This window comes from Ovis aries, chromosome X, assembly GCF_016772045.2.
Source record: "Ovis aries strain OAR_USU_Benz2616 breed Rambouillet chromosome X, ARS-UI_Ramb_v3.0, whole genome shotgun sequence".
Lineage (NCBI taxonomy): Eukaryota > Metazoa > Chordata > Mammalia > Artiodactyla > Bovidae > Ovis > Ovis aries.
In genome coordinates, this window is record NC_056080.1 from 102,232,500 (window position 1) to 102,251,083 (window position 18,584).

The following is an 18,584-nucleotide window of genomic DNA, read 5'->3' on the forward strand; positions in this document are numbered from 1 at the left end:
TTGGCTTCCCTCGTAGGAGTCTGCATGCTGGGGAAGCCCTGTGTGCAGGCTTAGGATGGAAGATACATCTGGACCAGTAACTTAGTGATAAATCGTGGGCATTACTCAATGAAACATCAGTCTGCTCATTTCCCTTGTGAAGCCTGTGCTTTACTTTTATATCTTTGCTTTCACACTTACTTTTAAACCAGAGATTCTTGATGGGTCCTTAGTCCTAGAAAAAGTCTAAGACAGCCATATTTGCCTTTGGAGTCCTCAGTTTTCCTTCTTAGTTTCCTGTTCCTTCCTTAAAACTTGATGCCCATCTCTTTCTATGCCCTGAACACCCCTTTTTCCCCTCACCAACGTGAGCTGATTATTAAACTTATAGGAAGGATATCTTAGAAGTCATGGAGACCCTATGCCATCTAAATGACTGATAAGTCTTATTGACTTCATGACCATCTACCTTATATTGCCTGCTCTTCACCCGCCCCTGCCACCACACACACACACACACACACACGGAAGGCAGATCCTTAAATGAAAGGCATAAACCTAACACTGTGGCTTCCTGGCCAACTGTAGGAGAGGGAGCTGTGCTTTCCAGCAGCCCTGAAAATTCTGCCACCCCATGAGGCTGGCCCTGGTTGCACATCCTATTAGGGTGTTGCAAAAAGGTCTGTACTGCTTCCTGGAAAATTCCTTTCATTCTCAAATAAATGAGCACAGTGGCATGGGGTAGCAACATGAGTCTGGATGTCTAGACATGGGTTTCAGACGTAGGTAACTTGATCCCTTACTAGCTGTGTGACCTTTCACCTCTGTGCACTAATACCTGCCTCTGTGAAACAGACTGGCCTTATCTATTTCACAGGTGTATTGTAAGGATCTAATGAGAAAGAAAGAAAATGTGCTTTGCTAAGAATATATATATATATATATATATATATATATATATATATATATATATATTGCCATAGAGAACTTTTCAGAAGGAAAGGACAAAGAGTGTTATGCCCTCAAAAATGTTTGGAATAATAGCTCTTTAATCCTTGAAAATGACCTGAGAAATAGAAGGTGAAGGTTGCTGTGCATTTCTATCTAGTAACACCTTGACTCCTGAGTGTTCAATGGGAAGGAGGCAGAGCAGGGAAACAAGAAGACTTCAAAAACAGCCCCAGGGAAATCAAATCTTGTTTTAACCTGGTGTGTTCATGACTGATTCATGATTCTGGAAAGGAAAATATATCTGATGAAAACCGTCACCAAATGGCCTCATTTTAAATTCCTGTGCTTTCTTTGAGCAGAAGAGATCAGGCATCTGATTGGGGACATGCCTTTCACTGGCATGTAGTAGTCAGTTACCTACAGGATGTGATTTCCGTACTCTACCAGCTGCTGCTGCCGGAAGTGAAGAGGGCACAGCATGACTACTCAGGGAATGCCCCCTCCAGAATGGAAATCCTTCTGGTGGTGCCAAGTACATGACACCTTGACGAATGGAGTTTCTTTTAGCACTTTCTTTCCAGATCTAAGGTTTCCAGCAGCCTAAGCCAGGAGAGTCCAGCAGGAAAAGGCAAGAGGAAGAGGGATGGGGATGATGAAGACTGGAGGGCAGCAGCTTCTAGCCACCGTGAAGAACAAAGTAAATTCTAGCTAAGGGTGGGATTTCAGGCCTTAGTGCAGTAATGTTTGAGAGGAAGGGGCCTTCTTCATCCCGTTTTTTTTTTTCTCTTTGTATTTCTTTTTTTAAATTTAAATTTATTTATTTTAATTGGAGGCTAAATACTTCTTCATTCTTTCAGCTGGTATTGTGTGTGCAACAGTCTCTCCTGGCTAGGAAATGCCAACATGGGGCCTGAGGAGTGGCAGCAAGCCAGAGGCAGGTTAGTGTTTGGAATAAGAGGCCTATGTGGCTTGAGGAATAATGCACTTGGAGCTGATGCACAGAGAGGTGGAAGAAGGCAAAAAAGGATTTCGAGGCCAATTCCAAGGCTTGATGGGAGATGTTCCATCAAGTGATCCACCAATCTGCATCCCATAAGATGCTGGGCCCAGTGCTGACAGACAGCAGAAATGCCACGTAGTCTTTTTTTTAATCTTAAATAATACTGTACATACAGTATTTTATTACCAGGGTTTTTGTTTGTTTGTTTTTGCCACACTGCTTAGCTTGCAGGATCTTAATTCCCCAGCCACAGCAGTGAAAGCACCAAGTCCTAACCACTGGACCACCAGGAAATTTCCCCAAGTGGTCTTAACCTTTAAGGAATATGCAGCCTGGTTGGAAACACAAAACAAGAGAAACAGACTGTCCAGACATCCATTAGGGGCTTATTATGCAATAGAGAATGGTGGGGAAAACAGATAATTGGGAGTTAGGGTACTTGGGTTCTACACCCACTGCTGATGGGTTGTGTATCCTTGGGTAAGACACTTCTTTTGTTTGAATTTCAAACTTCATCTGTAAAATGGTAGTTCTATACTTTGTCCTGTGTGAGGAATGAATGATATAAGAGCAATGAGTCATCCATCATTTCATATGAAACTTCTGTTATTGACCAGCCTTCCCTTCTTCTCTCCCTCCTTCTCTTCCCCCCTCTTTCCCTTTATCCTTCCTTCTCCCAGGGTATCAGTGGACTTTTTTTAGATGACCTTTCTGAAAAAGTATTGTGGGAAGGGAGATGTCATTTAGAGTAACCATCTGGGGCCTTCAGTCCAACTTACTGTGGGTCATTATCTCTGAGAATTAACCTCAATTCCAGGGAGAAAAGCCAAGCCCAGGGGGGTGGGAAGGGGAAGCTCTGTCAGCGGCTCCTGCAGCATGTAAATGAATCTGACTCCCCACTGACATGTCTTTCTAGCGTATGATTAATGGACGATAGATTCTGAGGATGTTGCTCCCTCAAGCATTTGCCTTCAGTTGGAAAATCAGAGTCAGACATCTTTCTTAGTCTGAGCGTTGACTTTTAGTCCTTCTTTTATGTCTTTCAAATCTTGTGGTGGAGGATAAGTGAGCTTCTACCAAACAGAGGGGCAGCCTTTTCCTGAAGCTGGTTCCTGTTGTCAGTCACCTTGAGCGTGATATTCTGAAACTTGAGGAAGGAGTCAGAGACTTGGTTTCGGGTCAGAGCTCTGCCACAGACGAATCATGTGACCTGGGGCAAGTCCCTATCACTCATCTCTGGTCTTTGGTGTTCTTGTTGGTAAACTGATTGGACCAGATGACCTCTAAGGGGCCGGCCTGCCCTGCTACTCTGCAAAATATGGATCTGTTACCTTCATCTGTGGGTATTCCCATCAGTCCCTGTCACAAGGGCTTTGCTTTCAGCAGGCAGGTGGGCTTACACACATGAAATGTGGTTTTCAGCCATCTGGAGAATATGTGTGGAGGGGGCTACAGAGCACTACCCAGGCTCTCCACTCTGTGAGAAGAGAGCCCTACCTCCTCTCAAAAAACTAAGGCCCCAACTGGCCCCATATGGTGCTTGGGACGTGCCATTTAAAAGAGTTTCTAGGAAATTCCATGGCAGTCCAGTGGTTAGGACTCTGTACTTTCACTGCCATGGCCCAGGTTCAGTCCCTGGTCAGAGAACTAAGATCTTACAAGCTGCGTTGCAAGGCCAAAAATAAATAAATAAATAATGAGGACTTCTACATTGTCAAAGATTGTAGGATACTTGTCCCTTCGCCAACCAAAACGGAATCAGGAATTCTATTTCACAACATTATCACTGTCTGATTTCACATACTGTAAGTTTTCCCACTCAGGTACATGTCAGATAAGTACAAAAAATCTCTTTTCTCCAGGACTCAGCTCATCCCAATGTGCTACTTACTCAGTTGTAACTTGGAGGAGCGCTTGGCCCCTGGCTCCCCAGCACTACACCACTCCCTTTTTGCCTTAGAGAGGAAATGCAATGGTCCAGAGTCTCTTATCTATATCATGAAATATGACCCTTTGATGCATAGTACCTCTAGAGCTCTTGTGAGCTTTTAACACTCCAGAAACTTCAAAATCAGTCCTTCTGTTCCAGCACGATCTTTGTGTCTCTGGTGCCCCTTCTTGTACTCACTCCAACATGCCATGGGATTCTTTCTTGAGTTAGAGAGGTTGGTGGGGGATTCAGTTCAGTCCAGTCTCTCAGTCATGTCCAACTCTTTGCGACCCCATGAACGGCAGCAAGCCAGGCCTCCCTGTCCATCACCAACTCCCGGAGTCCACCCAAACCCATGTCCATTGAGTCGGTGATGCCATCCAACCATATCTTCCTCTGTCATCCCCTTCTCCTCCTGCCCTCAATCGTTCCCAGCATCAGGGTCTTTTCAAATGAGTCAGCTCTTCGCATCAGATGGCCAAAGTATTGGAGTTTTAGCTTCAAAATCAGTCCTTCCAATGTACACCCAGGACTGATCTCCTTTAGGATGGACTGGTTGGATCTCCTGGCAATCCAAGGGACTCTCAGGAGTCTTCTCTAACACCACAGTTCAAAAGCATCAATTCTTCAGTGCTCAGCTTTCTTTATAGTCCAACTCTCACATCCATACATGACTACTGGGAAAACAATAGCCTTGACTAGACGGACCTTTGTTGACAAAGTAATGTCTCTGCTTTGTAATATGCTGTCTAGGTTGGTCATAACTGTCCTTCCAAGGAGTAAGTGTTTTTTAATTTCATGGCTGCAGTCACCATCTGCAGTGATTTTGTAGCACCCAAAAATAAAGTCTGCCACTGTTTCTACTGTTTCGCATCTATTTCCCATGAAGAGATGGGACCAGATGACATGATCTAGTTTTCTGAATGTTGAGCTTTAAGCCAACTTTTTCACTCTCCTCTTTCACTTTCATCAAGAGGCTCTTTACTTCTTTACTTTCTGCCATAAGAGTGGTGTCATCTGCATATCTGAGGTTATTGATATTTCTCTCAGCAATCTTGATTCCAGCTTGTGCTTCTTCCAGCCCAGCGTTTCTCATGATGTACTCTGCATAGAAGTTAAATAAGCAGGGTGACAATATACAGGTTTGACGTACTCCTTTTCCAACTTGGAACCAGTCTGTTGTTCCTTGTCTAATTCTAACTGTTGCTTCCTGACCTGCATACAGGTTTCTCAAGAGGTAGGTCAGGTGGTCTGGTATTCCCATCTCTTTCAGAATTTTCTGCAATTTATTGTGATCCATGCAGTCAAAGGCTTTGGCGTAGTCAAAAAGCAGAAATAGATCTTTTCTGGAACTCTCTTGCTTTTGTGATGATCCAGCAGATGTTGGCAGTTTGATCTCTGGTTCCTCTGCCTTTTCTAAAACCAGCTTGAACATCCAGAAGTTCATAGTTCATGTACTGATGAAGCCTGGCTTGGAGAATTTTGAGCATTACTTTACTAGCATGTGAGATGTGTGCAATTGTGTGGTAGTTTGAGTATTCTTTGGCATTGCCCTTCTTTGGGATTGGAATGAAAACTGACCTTTTCCAGTCCTGTGGCCACTGCTGAGTTTTCCAAATTTGCTGACATATTGAGTGCAGCACTTTCACAGCATCATCTTTTAGGATTTGAAGTAGTTCAACTGGAATTCCATCACCTCCACTATCTTTGTTCGTAGTGATGCTTCCTCAGGCCCACTTGACTTCACATCCCAGGATGTCTGGCTCTAGCTGAGTGATCACACCATTGTGATTATCTGGGTTGTGAAGATCTTTTTTGTACAGTTCTTCTGTGTATTCTTGTCACCTCTTCTTTATATCTTCTGCTCCTGTTAGGTCCCTACCATTTATGTCCTTTATTGAGCCCATCTTTTGCATGAAATGTTCCCTTGGTATCTCTAATTTTCTTGAAGAGATCTCTAGTCTTTGCCGTTCTATTGTCTTCCTCTATTTCTTTGCATTGATCACTGAGGAAGGCTTTCTTATCTCTCCTTGCTATTCTTTGGAACTCTTCATTCAGATGGTTATATCTATCCTTTTCTCCTTTGCTTTTCACTTCTCTTTTCACAGCTATTTGTAAAGCCTCCTCAGGCAGCCATTTTGCCTTTTTGCATTTCTTTTTCTTGGGGGCAGTGTTGATCCCTGTCTCCTGTACAATGTCACGAACCTCCGTCCATAGTTCATCAGGCACTCTGTCTATCAGATCTAGTCCCTTAAATCTATTTCTCACTTCCACTGTATAATCATAAGGGATTTGATTTAGGTCATATCTGAATGGTCTAGTGGTTTTCCCACTTTCTTCAATTTAAGTCTGAATTTGGCAATAAGGAGTTCATGATCTGAGCCACAGTCACCTCCCAGTCTTGTTTTTGCTGACTGTATAGAGCTTCTCCATCTTTGGCTGCAAAGAATATAATCAATCTGATTTCAATGTTGGCCATCTGGTGATGTCCATGTGTAGAGTCTTCTCTTGTGTTGTTGGAAGAGTGTGTTTGCTATGACCAGTGTGTTCTCTTGGCAGAATTCTACTAGCCTTTGCCCTGCTTTATTCCGTACTCCAAGGCCAAATTTGCCTGTTACTCCAGGTGTTTCTTGACTTCCTACTTTTACATTCCAGTCCCCTATAATGAAAAGGACATCTTTTTGGGGTATTAGTTCTAAAAGGTCTTGTAGGTCTTCATAGAACCGTTCAACTTTAGCTTCTTCAGCATTACTGGTTGGAGCATAGACTTAGATTACCGTGCTATTGAATGGCTTGCCTTGGACATGAACAGAGTCGGGGGTTAGCGAGTTATTTTTCCATTTTCCATGTTATCATTGTGGGGAAACCAGGCTGTGCCTGGTGCTATATCCAGTGCTCATTTCCACACACATACAGCCCAGCTGTGTTATCCAGTAATTGTGACTTTTGCAACCTGAATACCTGCAGGGAAAAAAAAAAAAAAGCTCCCCGGGGGAATGAAGGCACGACTCAGCCAGCCCTGGAAATTCTGAATGGCTCCCATTCTTCACAGTATAAATGGTAAAGGAGGTCTGTTTCCCCCACAAAAACCAGGGTTTGCACTTTGTCTCTCTCAGCACCTAACAACAATATTAGAGCTCATTAAAATCAACCCAGGACTCGAGAAGGGGCAGCCTTCATGGGGGGGAAAAACTTTTCCCTTGTGCTGTTCTGGAAAATACCACAATGCTGAGAGCAGACATTTATCTCGACTAGTTTTCCTCTAACGATTTCCCCCTCACGCACCCAAGGTGCCTGCCTCCTAGACAGCACATGGCCAGCGGCCCAGCTGAACCAGTGCAGTTGCCTGCAGCCTGCTCAGAAGAACCTTAAATGCTATTTATTGACTGCCTGCCATCTGCAGAAGGCCTGTTACTTGGTTTCCTGTCTTTGGGGGAGTCCCTGAAGAAAGGATCTCGTGGGCCTCCAGATTTCCCCTCTCTGGTTTCCTCATCTGTGTAATGGGAGGTGGGGGCGAGAATGGTAGTCCGCTACACCCCACCCTTGGCCCCCACTTCTGCTATGCTCAACTCCCCTCCCTAAGACTCTATCAGGGGCCCACAAAAACCTCAGAAGCAGTCATTCCTTTCACATCCTGGCATATCCAACTCCCTCCTCCTGAGACTTCCTACTCGGGCCAGGGCCCTTGTGCCCTTGGCCTGTAGCTCCTCAGGCTGTGTTCAGTGCCCAGGCCTAAGTAGGGGTGTATGACTCAGTGAGAACACACAGCTGCAGGCTCAGACATGCTTGGCCAAAGACCAAATAGGGCACCATCAGCCAGGGCACTGGGCAAGCATTTGAGCTCAGGAATCACACAGACCCGACAGACAGTCACTAGCTAGCTTTGTGATTTTTAGGAAGGTTGAATAACATCTTTTAGCTGAATACCCATGTCTGTAGAGCAACAACAGTAACAATAATAGGAACTAACATTTGTTAACTGCTGGGTTCCAAGCTCAGTTCCAAGAACTTTATATATATATATAACAGTCATGTTTTCTTCATTGAGACCCATGACAAGAGATACCAAGGATGCTTATCTGGAGAGCAAGACCTTAACCATGGTGGTCCCAGTGGCAGCACTTAGACATTTCCTCCAGCTTCCTTCTGTCTGTCTCCTGGGGGGTGAAGTTTACCCCTTTTCACCTCTGCCCGCTCTCTTCGGAGAAAAGAAGAAAACCAACTCCTCTCTCTGGCTGCCCCAGATGCCACCTCTTGGGGGATGACAATTTGCCAGAAGATGCCACATGGAAATACTCCAGAAGCTGAGAAGTACCATGTGGAGAGGGGGGAAGTCTCTGGAAGGGAAGGCAGGAAGCATGAGTTGATTAATCAGTGGCAGAACTAGTCTCTATGGGACATGGATGGATTGTGTCCTTCAAGAGGCCCCTCATCTCCACACTGGAAGGGGCTTTCTCTAAAAGTTCTTTCCACCTCAGAACCACACTGAGTACTGATGATCTGAGACTCACGGAGTAATTTTAGAACACACAAAATTTCAGGGGGCAGGGTAAACAGCAAAACTTATCACACTGCCAAGCAGTTGAGTGGACTCTGGGTGAAGGCTGGTAACTACGGGTCATAAAGCTTGGAATTTCACATCTTGTTAAAAATCTCAGCTTTCTCACTGTTTACAGAAGTCCTTAGATTTATGTACTTTGGAGCCTACTGGGCTTTGGGAAGGAGAGGAACTAGATTTCCTTTAAAAAGAAGTAAACATCACCAGGACTGTGGTGATGAGTTCTGTGTGAAGTCCTGTGAAGAGTTTCACGTTGGGTTCAAATTTACAGACTTTAGAAATCTTCTTTTCTTCCCTTTCACCAAATAAGAAACCATCATTTTCCTGCCTTGTAAAAGACAGGAAAGAAGAATGGCATTGGAAAACATCTTTCTTTTTAAGGAAAATCTATTTGTGCTTTGTTGAATGTTTCCCCACAGTACACACAGGCTAACTTTTAGTTAACTGGGGGGGTGGGGGGGGCGTCAGTAAGGTATTACTTTTCACACACAGAACTGCTCCTTCCTTCGGGTGAGGTGTGAAAAACAACAGAAAACCCCTTGCCAGGAGAACTGGATGGCTTATTTGGAGGGGTGCGAGATCTTCAGCGTTTCCTAAATTAGCTTTGTGTCCAGGAGATACTTTTCCTGGAGTGCTTGTGTACTGCTGCTGCTAAGTCGCTTCAGTCGTGTCCGACTCTGTGCAACCCCATAGATGGTAGCCCACTACTCTTAAGTCAAGCAATTCAAGGAGCCAGTGACAGTCTTGGCTGTCTTATAGATCAGTGGGCTCCCAAGGATGGGTCCTGTTTCCCACCTCTCTTGCATTGCCCAGCATCAGTTCGTCACAGCATCAGCTTAAAGGGGGGAAAGGAGAGACATTCAGCATCCAGTGTGGTGAAGACAATCAAGTGATTGGAAGAAATCCACTTTATGTGACTATAAAGGCTCACATTTCTCACTAGACCAAACATGACTGCTAAGCCACAAGAATGGTTTGACAAATGCACCAAAGACAGCACATCTAAATGAGCATCCAGCCACTTCAAAGTCGTCCCCTCTTCAAGTCCCACACTTCTTACGTGAGTCTGCTGCCACGGCTGCTCATAGCGTTTAAGGAACTCCTCTTTGGGGACCGCTGGTATATGAGTCACTCAAGAAAAACAGTTAAAATGGCAATCCTAGGGCTTGGGGGATCCAATCCCATCGGAAGGGATTGCCTTTGAATCAATTAACTATACCTGTGTTTTATCTACGCTCACATATTAATGTTGTTTGATCTGTAAGCCATCCTCCTTGCCTTGACCTAGTCATTTACATGCAGTGGGAGGTTCCGTGCAGTTGGTTTCAACATCATCAACCAAGGAAGGAGACCAGACCTTCAGCATTAATGACTCAATGTCATGTAGAGCCCCACTCTGAAGTCTACTTAGGATCACCAGCCACAGTTCTTATTTCTGTACCACTAATCATTACTCCAAGAACAAGATGTGCAAAAGCTGAACTTTAAAATACAGAACTAAGCTACAGGTATAACAAAATGTTCAGTCCTATTGATTTGGGCTAAGAATTTGTTTCCTTTCTTAAATTAACTTTTTATTGATTGCTCCTGTGACCTTAACTTGTACAATTTTAGTGGTCTCCTTCCATTAAAAAAATGGCTTTTATATTTATTTCCCCTTTAAGTGATGTAAGAAACTTATTGTGGCCTTTCGTGAACCAGCAGCCTTAAAGGAAAGTTAAACGTTTACAGCATAATCTTCATAACTTTGCTCAGGCCAAGTTCTCTGGGCTTTCCCTGGACAGCAGTGGGCTTCCTTAGGCTTGTTTTGTCATGCTTTTGTCTCTTGGGGTCACTTATCCACACTCTGGGGACCCCCGGGATCTCTGAGGGACTTTTGATTTCTGAAGCCACATGCCTAGGACAGTGGTTCTCAAGCACACACGTGCATCAGAATTTCCCACACAGTGTCCGACTCTTTGAGTGGAATTCTCCAGGACAAAATACTGGAGTGGGTAGCCTTTCCCTCCTCCAGGGGATCTTCCTGACCCAGGGATCGAACTCAAGTCTCCCACATTGCAGGCGGATTCTTTACCAGCTGAGCCACAAGGGAAGCCCAAGAACACTGGAGTGGGTAGCCTATCACTTTTCCAGTGGATCTTCCCAACCCAGGGAACCGAACCAGGGTCTCCTGCATTGCAGGTGGATTCTTTACCAATTGAGCTATCAGGGAAGCCCAGGAAGCTAACAGGGAATTTCCCAGAGAGCTTGTTAAAACAGATCGCCGGGCTCCAGCCCCTGCATTTCTGCTTCAGTGGTTTGACCCAAGAATGTGCATTTCTGACAATTTATGAAATGATGCTGATGCTGCTGATTCTGGGCCATGATGTGAGAACCACATCCTTAGCTTGTTCATAAAAGTCCTGGGTTTGTGTCCCAGTGATAGGATGGGGAGAATACATGTTCTACAGTCAAAGAGAAACTGATTCATATCTGAGCAATCCTATTTAATTGATGCTGAAGCTGAAGCTTCAATACTTTGGCCACCTGATGCAAAGAGCTGACTCATTAGAAAAGACCCTGATGCTGGGAAAGATTGAGGGCAGGACGAGAAGGAGGTGACAGAAGATGAGATGGTTGGATGTCATCACTCACTCAATGGACATGAGTTTGAGCAAACTCCAGGAGATAGTGAAGGACAGGGAAGCCTGGTGTGTTGCCATCCATGGGGTCGCAAAGAGTCAGACATGACTGAACAAGAACAGCAACGCAACTTGTGGCAAGGCACTGGGTCAAATCACATTCTCTGTTAGTCTCAGCTTCTTCATCATTAGAATGGGAATAACAGTACTGGACTCATAGTATTGTTGTAAGTTGATGTGTAAGTTACTGTGTAAGTGTGAAAGTGTTAGTCCTCAGTCATGTCCAACTTTTTGCAACCCCTGGACTGTACCCCACCGGGCTCCTCTGTCCATGGGATTCTCCAAGTAAGAATACCAGAATGGGTTGCCATGTCCTCCTCCAGGGGATCTTCCTGACCCAGGGATCAAACCTGGGCCTCCTGCATTGCAGGCAGATTCTTTACTATCTGAACCACAGGTTTAAGTGCCAGACACCAATGCCCTCAGCTCCTTGCTATGCAACTAGTTGGCATAAGGAAATGCCCTCTCTTTGCAGCCAAAAGCCTCCCCTTTTTAAGGATTACTGGTCTGTTCTAGGCATGCTTTATTATACCATCCTAGGTAATCAACAGACACAAAGACAGGAACTACTAAAAATATATGCCTTCAGCCCAGGAATATTCCTTGCAGTTAGATTGATTCCCGAGAACCACTGGCCATTTGTGACTTGTGGGCAAATCTTTGCTGTCGAGGCCTTGAATTCTTTACCTCTAAAGTGAAGACATTGATTTAGATGATTTGCCATCTCAAAAGTTTCTTCTTGCTCTGCCAAGTCTCAAAATCTGTGACTTAGAACTTGGGTACTTATTTCAGCATAGTCTGTTTCAATGAACATGAAAACTGTATGGTTCTCATTTTACCCATTTCAGTTCAGTCGCTTAGTCATGCCTGACTCTTTGGCACCCCATGGACTGCAGCATGCCAGGCCTCCCTGTCCATCACTACCTCTTGGAGTCTACTCAAACTCATGTCCATTGAGTCAGTGATGCCATCCAACCATCTCTTCCTCTGTCGTCCCCTTCTCCTCCCACCTTCAATCTTTCCCAGCATCAGGGTCTTTTCCAATGAGTCAATTCTTCACATCAGGTGGCCAAAGTATTGGAGTTTCAGCCTCAGCACCAGTCTTTCCAGTGAATATTCAGGACTGATCTCCTTTAGGATGGACTGGTGGGATCTCCTTGCAGTCCAAGGGATTCTTAAGAGTCTTCTCCAACACCACAGTTCAAAAACATCAATTCTTCAGTGCTCAGCTTTCTTTATAGTCCAACTCTCACATGCATACATGACTACTGGAAAAAACATAGCCTTGACTAGACGGACCTTTGTTGACAAAGTAATGTCTCTGCTTTTTGATATGCTGTCTAGGTTGGTCATAACTTTCCTTCCAAGGAGCAAGCGTCTTTTAATTTCATGGCTGCAGTCACCATCTGCAGTGATTTGGGATCCCCCCAAAATAAAGTCTGTCACTGTATCTATTTACATACTCTTAATGTCTTTAAACTTCCCACCCTTCTTTAAAATTGGACTACTACACAGAAAGTCAGGGACAAGTGCTAAATGTAACTAGATCCCCTTCATAGCTAGAGCCCCTTAAAATGTTCCTGCACAGGTGTAAAATGGTAGTTCTGTTATTTAATACTGACATCTAGTGGCTTTTCTGTATCAAAGACAGCGATAGGCATTTCCTGTGAGCTCACCATAAGCTCTGCTGTTTCTGCTGCAGACATCCAATTAACAGTCTTTTACTAATCATTTATTTTATGTCAAACATTATTCCAGGCCCCAGGGGGCTTATGTTAATAAATGCTACATGGTCCCTACTCTTCTAGAGCTCATAGTCCAATGGGGGAAGCAGACAAATCACTAGACAATCACAGCCCATCGTGCTGAATGTTACAATGGGAGAATAACAGCACAGTTGAAACAGAGGAATACCAGGATAGGTAACTCTGCCCCGGAAGGTCAAAGAAAGGTTCATGGAGGAGGCAGTCTTTGAGTTTAGTCTTGGAGGTTTCCAGGTGGTCTACAAAAGACAGATTGGAGCCATTCCAAACAGTAGGGACTCCATATACAAAGGGAAAGGACCTGTAGGATCTTTGCCTGGAACCAATGTAGAACATTAAAACTACTTTTGCATACTTGGAGCATAGAATATAGAGCAGGGGTTGTCAGCCTTGGCACTGCTGATAATTAGCCACTAGCCTGCATTGTAGGATGTTTAGAAGCATTCCTAGACTCAACTCAGTAGATGTCGTAGCACCTACTCCCCAGTTGTGGCAACCAAAATGTTTCCAGGTATTTCCAGATGTCCTAGGGTCAGGGAATGGAAGTGGGGAGGGTTCGAATTACTCATGGTTGAGAAAGACTTGTGTCGAGGGAGCTTCATAGAGATCAGACTGAAGAGAAAGAAAGGTGGTTGTCAGGTGCCAGCCACAAGGCTGTGGGTCACATGTAGAGAGCTTGCACTTCATGTCACAACTGCTAGGGAGCCATTAAGAGGTCTTAACTAGGGAGTGGTAGGTCAGATGTGTGTCATAGGAGAGTGTGGACTGGATGTCAGTCCGGGGCCAGGGAGGTGGGCCAGGATGCTGATACAGTGGTCAGATAGAAAAGTGATGAGGGCCTGACCCCAGGCAATGGTAGAAAGGATGGATTTGGGAGCTAACAAGAACTAGAGACTGTTACACAGAGTGAACTGAGTTCAGAAAGAGAAAGACAAATGTCATATATTAACCCATATATGTGGAATCTAGGAAACTGGCATAGATGAAGTTATTTGCAAAGCAGAACTAGAGACACAGATGTAGAGAACAAATGTATGGGTACCAAGCGGGGAAGGGCAGGTGGGATGAACTGGGAGATTGGGATTGGCAGACATATACTACCATGTATAAAACAGACAACTAAAAAGAACCTACTATATAGCACAGGGAACTCTACTCAGTGCTCTGTAATGAGCTAAATGGGAAAGAAATTTAAAAGGGGGGGTATGTGTATGCATATAGCTGATTCACTTTACTGTACAGCAGAAACTAACAATGTTGTAAAGCAACTACACTCTAATAAAAGTGGTTTTTTTAAAAAAAAAAAAGAACTAGAATCAGCAGGACTCGGGGAAAATTCAGACATTGAAGGTAAGCGAGAGAGAGGAGTCAAAGATGGCCCCCGGGTTTCTTGCCTGGAACACTTTCTTTGGTTGCTGTTATTTCCACATTTATTTACCAATGACAAGCAAAAGTTGGCCTGGACTTGCAGAGGACGGCAAATGTTTCACTATGTCCTGCCTGTCAAGGCACCGTGGTCGCATAAGGCACCAAACAAGGGTCTTTAAATCAACATGGGTAACTGAGGGGGAGTCACGACTCCAAAGATGTGACACCTGGTCACCCTAATGAAGTGACATGTTTGGTCACAAGATATTTCTGTCCAATCCCTACTAACTGAAATAGGCTGAGTGTGATTTTTCTGTGGCCAAGATTGGCTCACTTGTTTAAAATTAAATCACAGCATTCAGCAGCACCCTTTGGGTTTATCAACCTGAAGGGGAGATTTCCAGCAACTACCAGAGACCTGCTCTCGCCTGCATCTTGTTCTGTTTTGATCAATGCTTGGATGCAGGCATTGCCAGAAGACAAGAAGAAGATATGGTGAAGATATCAGGGGATATAATCAAAATCCAGATGCGTTTTGACAGCCTCAGACTTCCTCTACCAAGAAGAAATTAAACGGGGCCACAGACAAACTGCATCTGTTCAGGACAAAGTAGAGTGGGTTTTCAAATGACCTGCGTGTGAAACAGTGAAAGAAGGTAGTTGATGGTGTGTCAGTGGTGTGCTACATCTGCCAAAAGGGCTGATGTGATATGAGGCCACATTAAGAGAAACGGTGTCGAGAATGAGGGTGGTGATAGGCTGCCCTACTTGTTCCTTGTCAGACTGTGCCTAGAGGGCACATTCCAATCAACGCGAATATGTTCAGAGGCAAACAAAAGCATAGTGAGGGGACCTGAAGCAGTGGAGAGAATAGTTGAAAACTATATTTAACATACAGAAGAGAAGCCACGGGGTTTCTGAAATGCTGTCTTCCGATACCTGAAGCCACACATGTGAAATTAACAAATGCTCTCTAAGTCAGTCCTCAAGGTCTGCAGCTGACAACTCCACATGTTAAGCCCAGATCACTCTTTGAGGCTCTATCTGTCCATTCAGTCAGACCTGGGAGGCCCCCTTACCCCTCCTCCTCCCTCTCCCCTACATTCATTTTGTCCCTAAGTCTTGTTACTTCAACCCTGCCTCCAAATGCCTCCCTAGTCTGCCCTTTTCTTCTGTCTCATTTTCTACAGTAACGTCAACTCACTTCCCCAGTTCCACCACACACCATACACAGCGATCTTTCTGAAACACAGGCTCCATCGTGTCACTCCCCTGCCTAAAACCCTCTAAAGGCCTCTCTGTTGCCTTCATAAATCTAAATTCTTTTTTTTTTCTTTTTTCTGGCTGTACCTAACAACTTGAGGGATCTTAGTTCCCTGACCAGGAATTGAACCCGGGCCCTAGGCAGTGAAAGTGCTGAGTCCTAACCACTGGACTGCCAGGAAATCCCAGAAGTCTCAATTCTTTAATGTGGCATCTGAGGCCTTCCACGACCCTGTCCATGGCTGCCTCTCCACCCTCCATTCCTGCCACTGGCCAGTAACTCCCAGTAAGAGGTTTCTTGTGTTCTTCCTCTGTACACAACAGGCTAGTTTTATGCCTTTGCTCCTTCTGACCTTTCTGTGTCATACTCCATTTCACTCTTCTTGCCTCATCTAATTCTTCCTTGTTTTTGAAAATAAAGCTACAGAAACCCTTCTATTATTAGGCTTGGCTGAGAATCGCTGCAAGGTGCTTTCATGGTGCCTTGTGCCTGCTCCAGTCATTAATAGCGCATGAGATAGGGATGCTCCCCTCTGGGCCCTCTGACGTATCTGTGGGCATCTCCAGGCCCTCTTCCTGAATCAACCCTGAATATTCACTGGAAGGAGGGATGCTGAAGCTCCAGTACTTTGGCCACAAAGACTAATCCAAGTGTGTCACTGGTCTTCATTAATTTCTTTTTTTTCCCCAAATAATCAGACTAATTGCCATGAAGCTGTGGCCTCAGGCCTAGCATGAAGGCTTAAGAGTTGATGCAAAGAGTTGATTCATTAGAAAAGACCCCGATGCTGGGAAAGATTGAAGGCAGGAGTAGAAGGGGAAGAAAGAGGACGAGATGGTTGGATGGCATCACCAACTCAATGCACATGAGTTTGAGCAAGCTCCAGGAGATGGTGAGGGACAGGGAAGCCTAGCGTGCCACAGTCCACGGGGTCGCAAAGAGTCGGACATGACTTAGCAACTGAACACCAATAATCAGGCCCTTTTCCAGTGCCAGTCACACCGATGCTTGAGCAAACAAGCACAGGAAGAGTGCCACCTATGCTTCAGTGCTCCTTTGGCTCTCCACTCACTGTGCCATTGGCTTGGGCTTTCACGCCCTCGGTTGCTCTGGGTGTGGCGGGGTCTTCTCTGACATTTCCCTGACAACCCCTCACTTAGAATAATGAGCATCCTCAATCCTTAGCCCTGTGAAACCTTCCAGGTGTTATCTGCACCTGCCTCTCCACCTCCAACACACTATGCCATTTGGGAGGCCACTGGACATTCCTGGAGACCCACCTTTGGCTGATCTTCCTTTTCGCCCAAGGATCATTTTCTGAGCAGCATCAAGTGTTTCTAATTGAGGCAGTCTGGCACCCTGGATCTATTTTCCTTGGAAGAAGAGGGCTACTGGCAATCCCTGACTCTCCAGAGCTATTGGCATCTGAGTGAATGGTAGCTGTCATTACCAGCATATGGATATGCACACGTGTAGACGCCTTTAATTTCTCTGCTGCTGTGATAATCCCACAGTGCAGAGACCCTGAGGCTGCTCACCTTGGACGGCCCTCCTTTCATACAGGCACTAGGAGAGACCTTCAGTTTGGAGGAGGGACACACCCATAACATGAAAGACTCTGTCAATATCCGCCTTTGCATTCCTGGTCTGCCTCCTCTCTCTTTCCACGTGGGGATGGTGCTTACTGGTTTAGACACTAACCCTGGTGGTTATGATCTATCTGCTCTGAAGGACAAGGGAGAGTTTTTAGGGAGCAGAGCCACAGGCATGCACAAGGGGTGCACTCTAGAATTTACCAGAAGATGTCACTGTTGGCTTAAATCAGTAAAACAAATGTGGGCTGGAGGACTGTCAGCTGAGCATGAAGGTGACTCCATCATGGGGCTTTTAAACACCCATTTATAATGCATGCCTGGAAAAGCTGGTTGAAAGACTAATCCAAGTGTGTCACTGGTCTTCATAAATTTCTTTTTTTTTCCAAATAATCAGACTAATTGCCATGAAGCTGTGGCCTCAGGCCTAGCATGAAGGCTTAATAAATCTGTACCAAAGGAGTGAATGAGTGAATACCACAGCAAGGAATAGAAGTTTGGAGGCCATGGGAACAGCAGTCACCTTTGTTGGTCAAGGCTACTGGGGAAGAAAAGCTGCTAGTTGTTAGCAGTGGGTCTTTACAGGAATGAATTTGGCCGCAGCCAGGCAAAGTGAGGCCAGTCAATGTGGGTTTGCCACCCCTCCAGCCTCACTCCAGGATGCTTCTTTTCTGTCCCATGCTTGTTTACTCCACGATATCATAGAAGGTGATATTTTTAATTTTTTATGTTTTTTTCCAGTCACTTAGATTGTCCAGAGTTTTTTAATATGATGAGGCATGACCTTCCCAGTTCCCAACTCTCTCCTTCTTCCCTGGGATAGTTCATTAAAGAAGTAATTAAAGGAGTTACTGGGATTCTGCTTTTTGTCTGGTACAACATTGAAAAGGACAAGATGAGAGTTAAAGAAGAATATGTAGAGTTCTTGTTGCAGAAAACCTACTCTAAACAGAAATACAAACAAAAAATTATGATTCAGTATCAAAAATATTTTAGCAAAGGTTAACTGTGAAAGTGTCACTGAAGAAGAGATGATGACTGGCAGCAGGAGTGAGATAAAGTTTCTCAGAGGAGAGGTCATACTTGGACTGGAAATTGCAGGATGCCTAGAATTTTCCAGTTAAAGAAGGAAGGTTATGCCATGCAGAGGGAACACCATGAATAGAAGAGAAGCACACAGGATAGATCCCAGGGTGCCTGAATTGCTCAGAGGTCAAGACTTGGGAGGAATGTTTGCTCAGAGGACATCAGCCAGCAGACCTAGCCAGTTGGGTGCTCCTCACTCCTGGGTGCAGAGGCAGCATCCCTCAGGTGGAAAAGAATAAACTTCAGAAAAGCTACAAGCCATTCCCCAGGTTTCCTTTAAGAAATTAATGTTAATATTCAGTGTTTATTGTCATCTTCCTTCCACAACAGGCCCATCCATGACCTCATCCTTCATCCACTGAGCCTGAGTGGAAGCTCATTTCTTAATTAAAGTACAGCTGCAAAGGTTTTT

At 44.8% G+C, this 18,584-nt stretch overlaps 1 protein-coding gene across 3 annotated transcripts in view; it reads left to right on the forward strand.

Moving 5' to 3' along the window:
* HS6ST2 (heparan sulfate 6-O-sulfotransferase 2) overlaps positions 1-18,584 on the forward strand; it is a 370,575-nt gene that overhangs the window by 347,879 nt on the left and 4,112 nt on the right. The gene's annotated exons all lie outside the window — the stretch shown is intronic.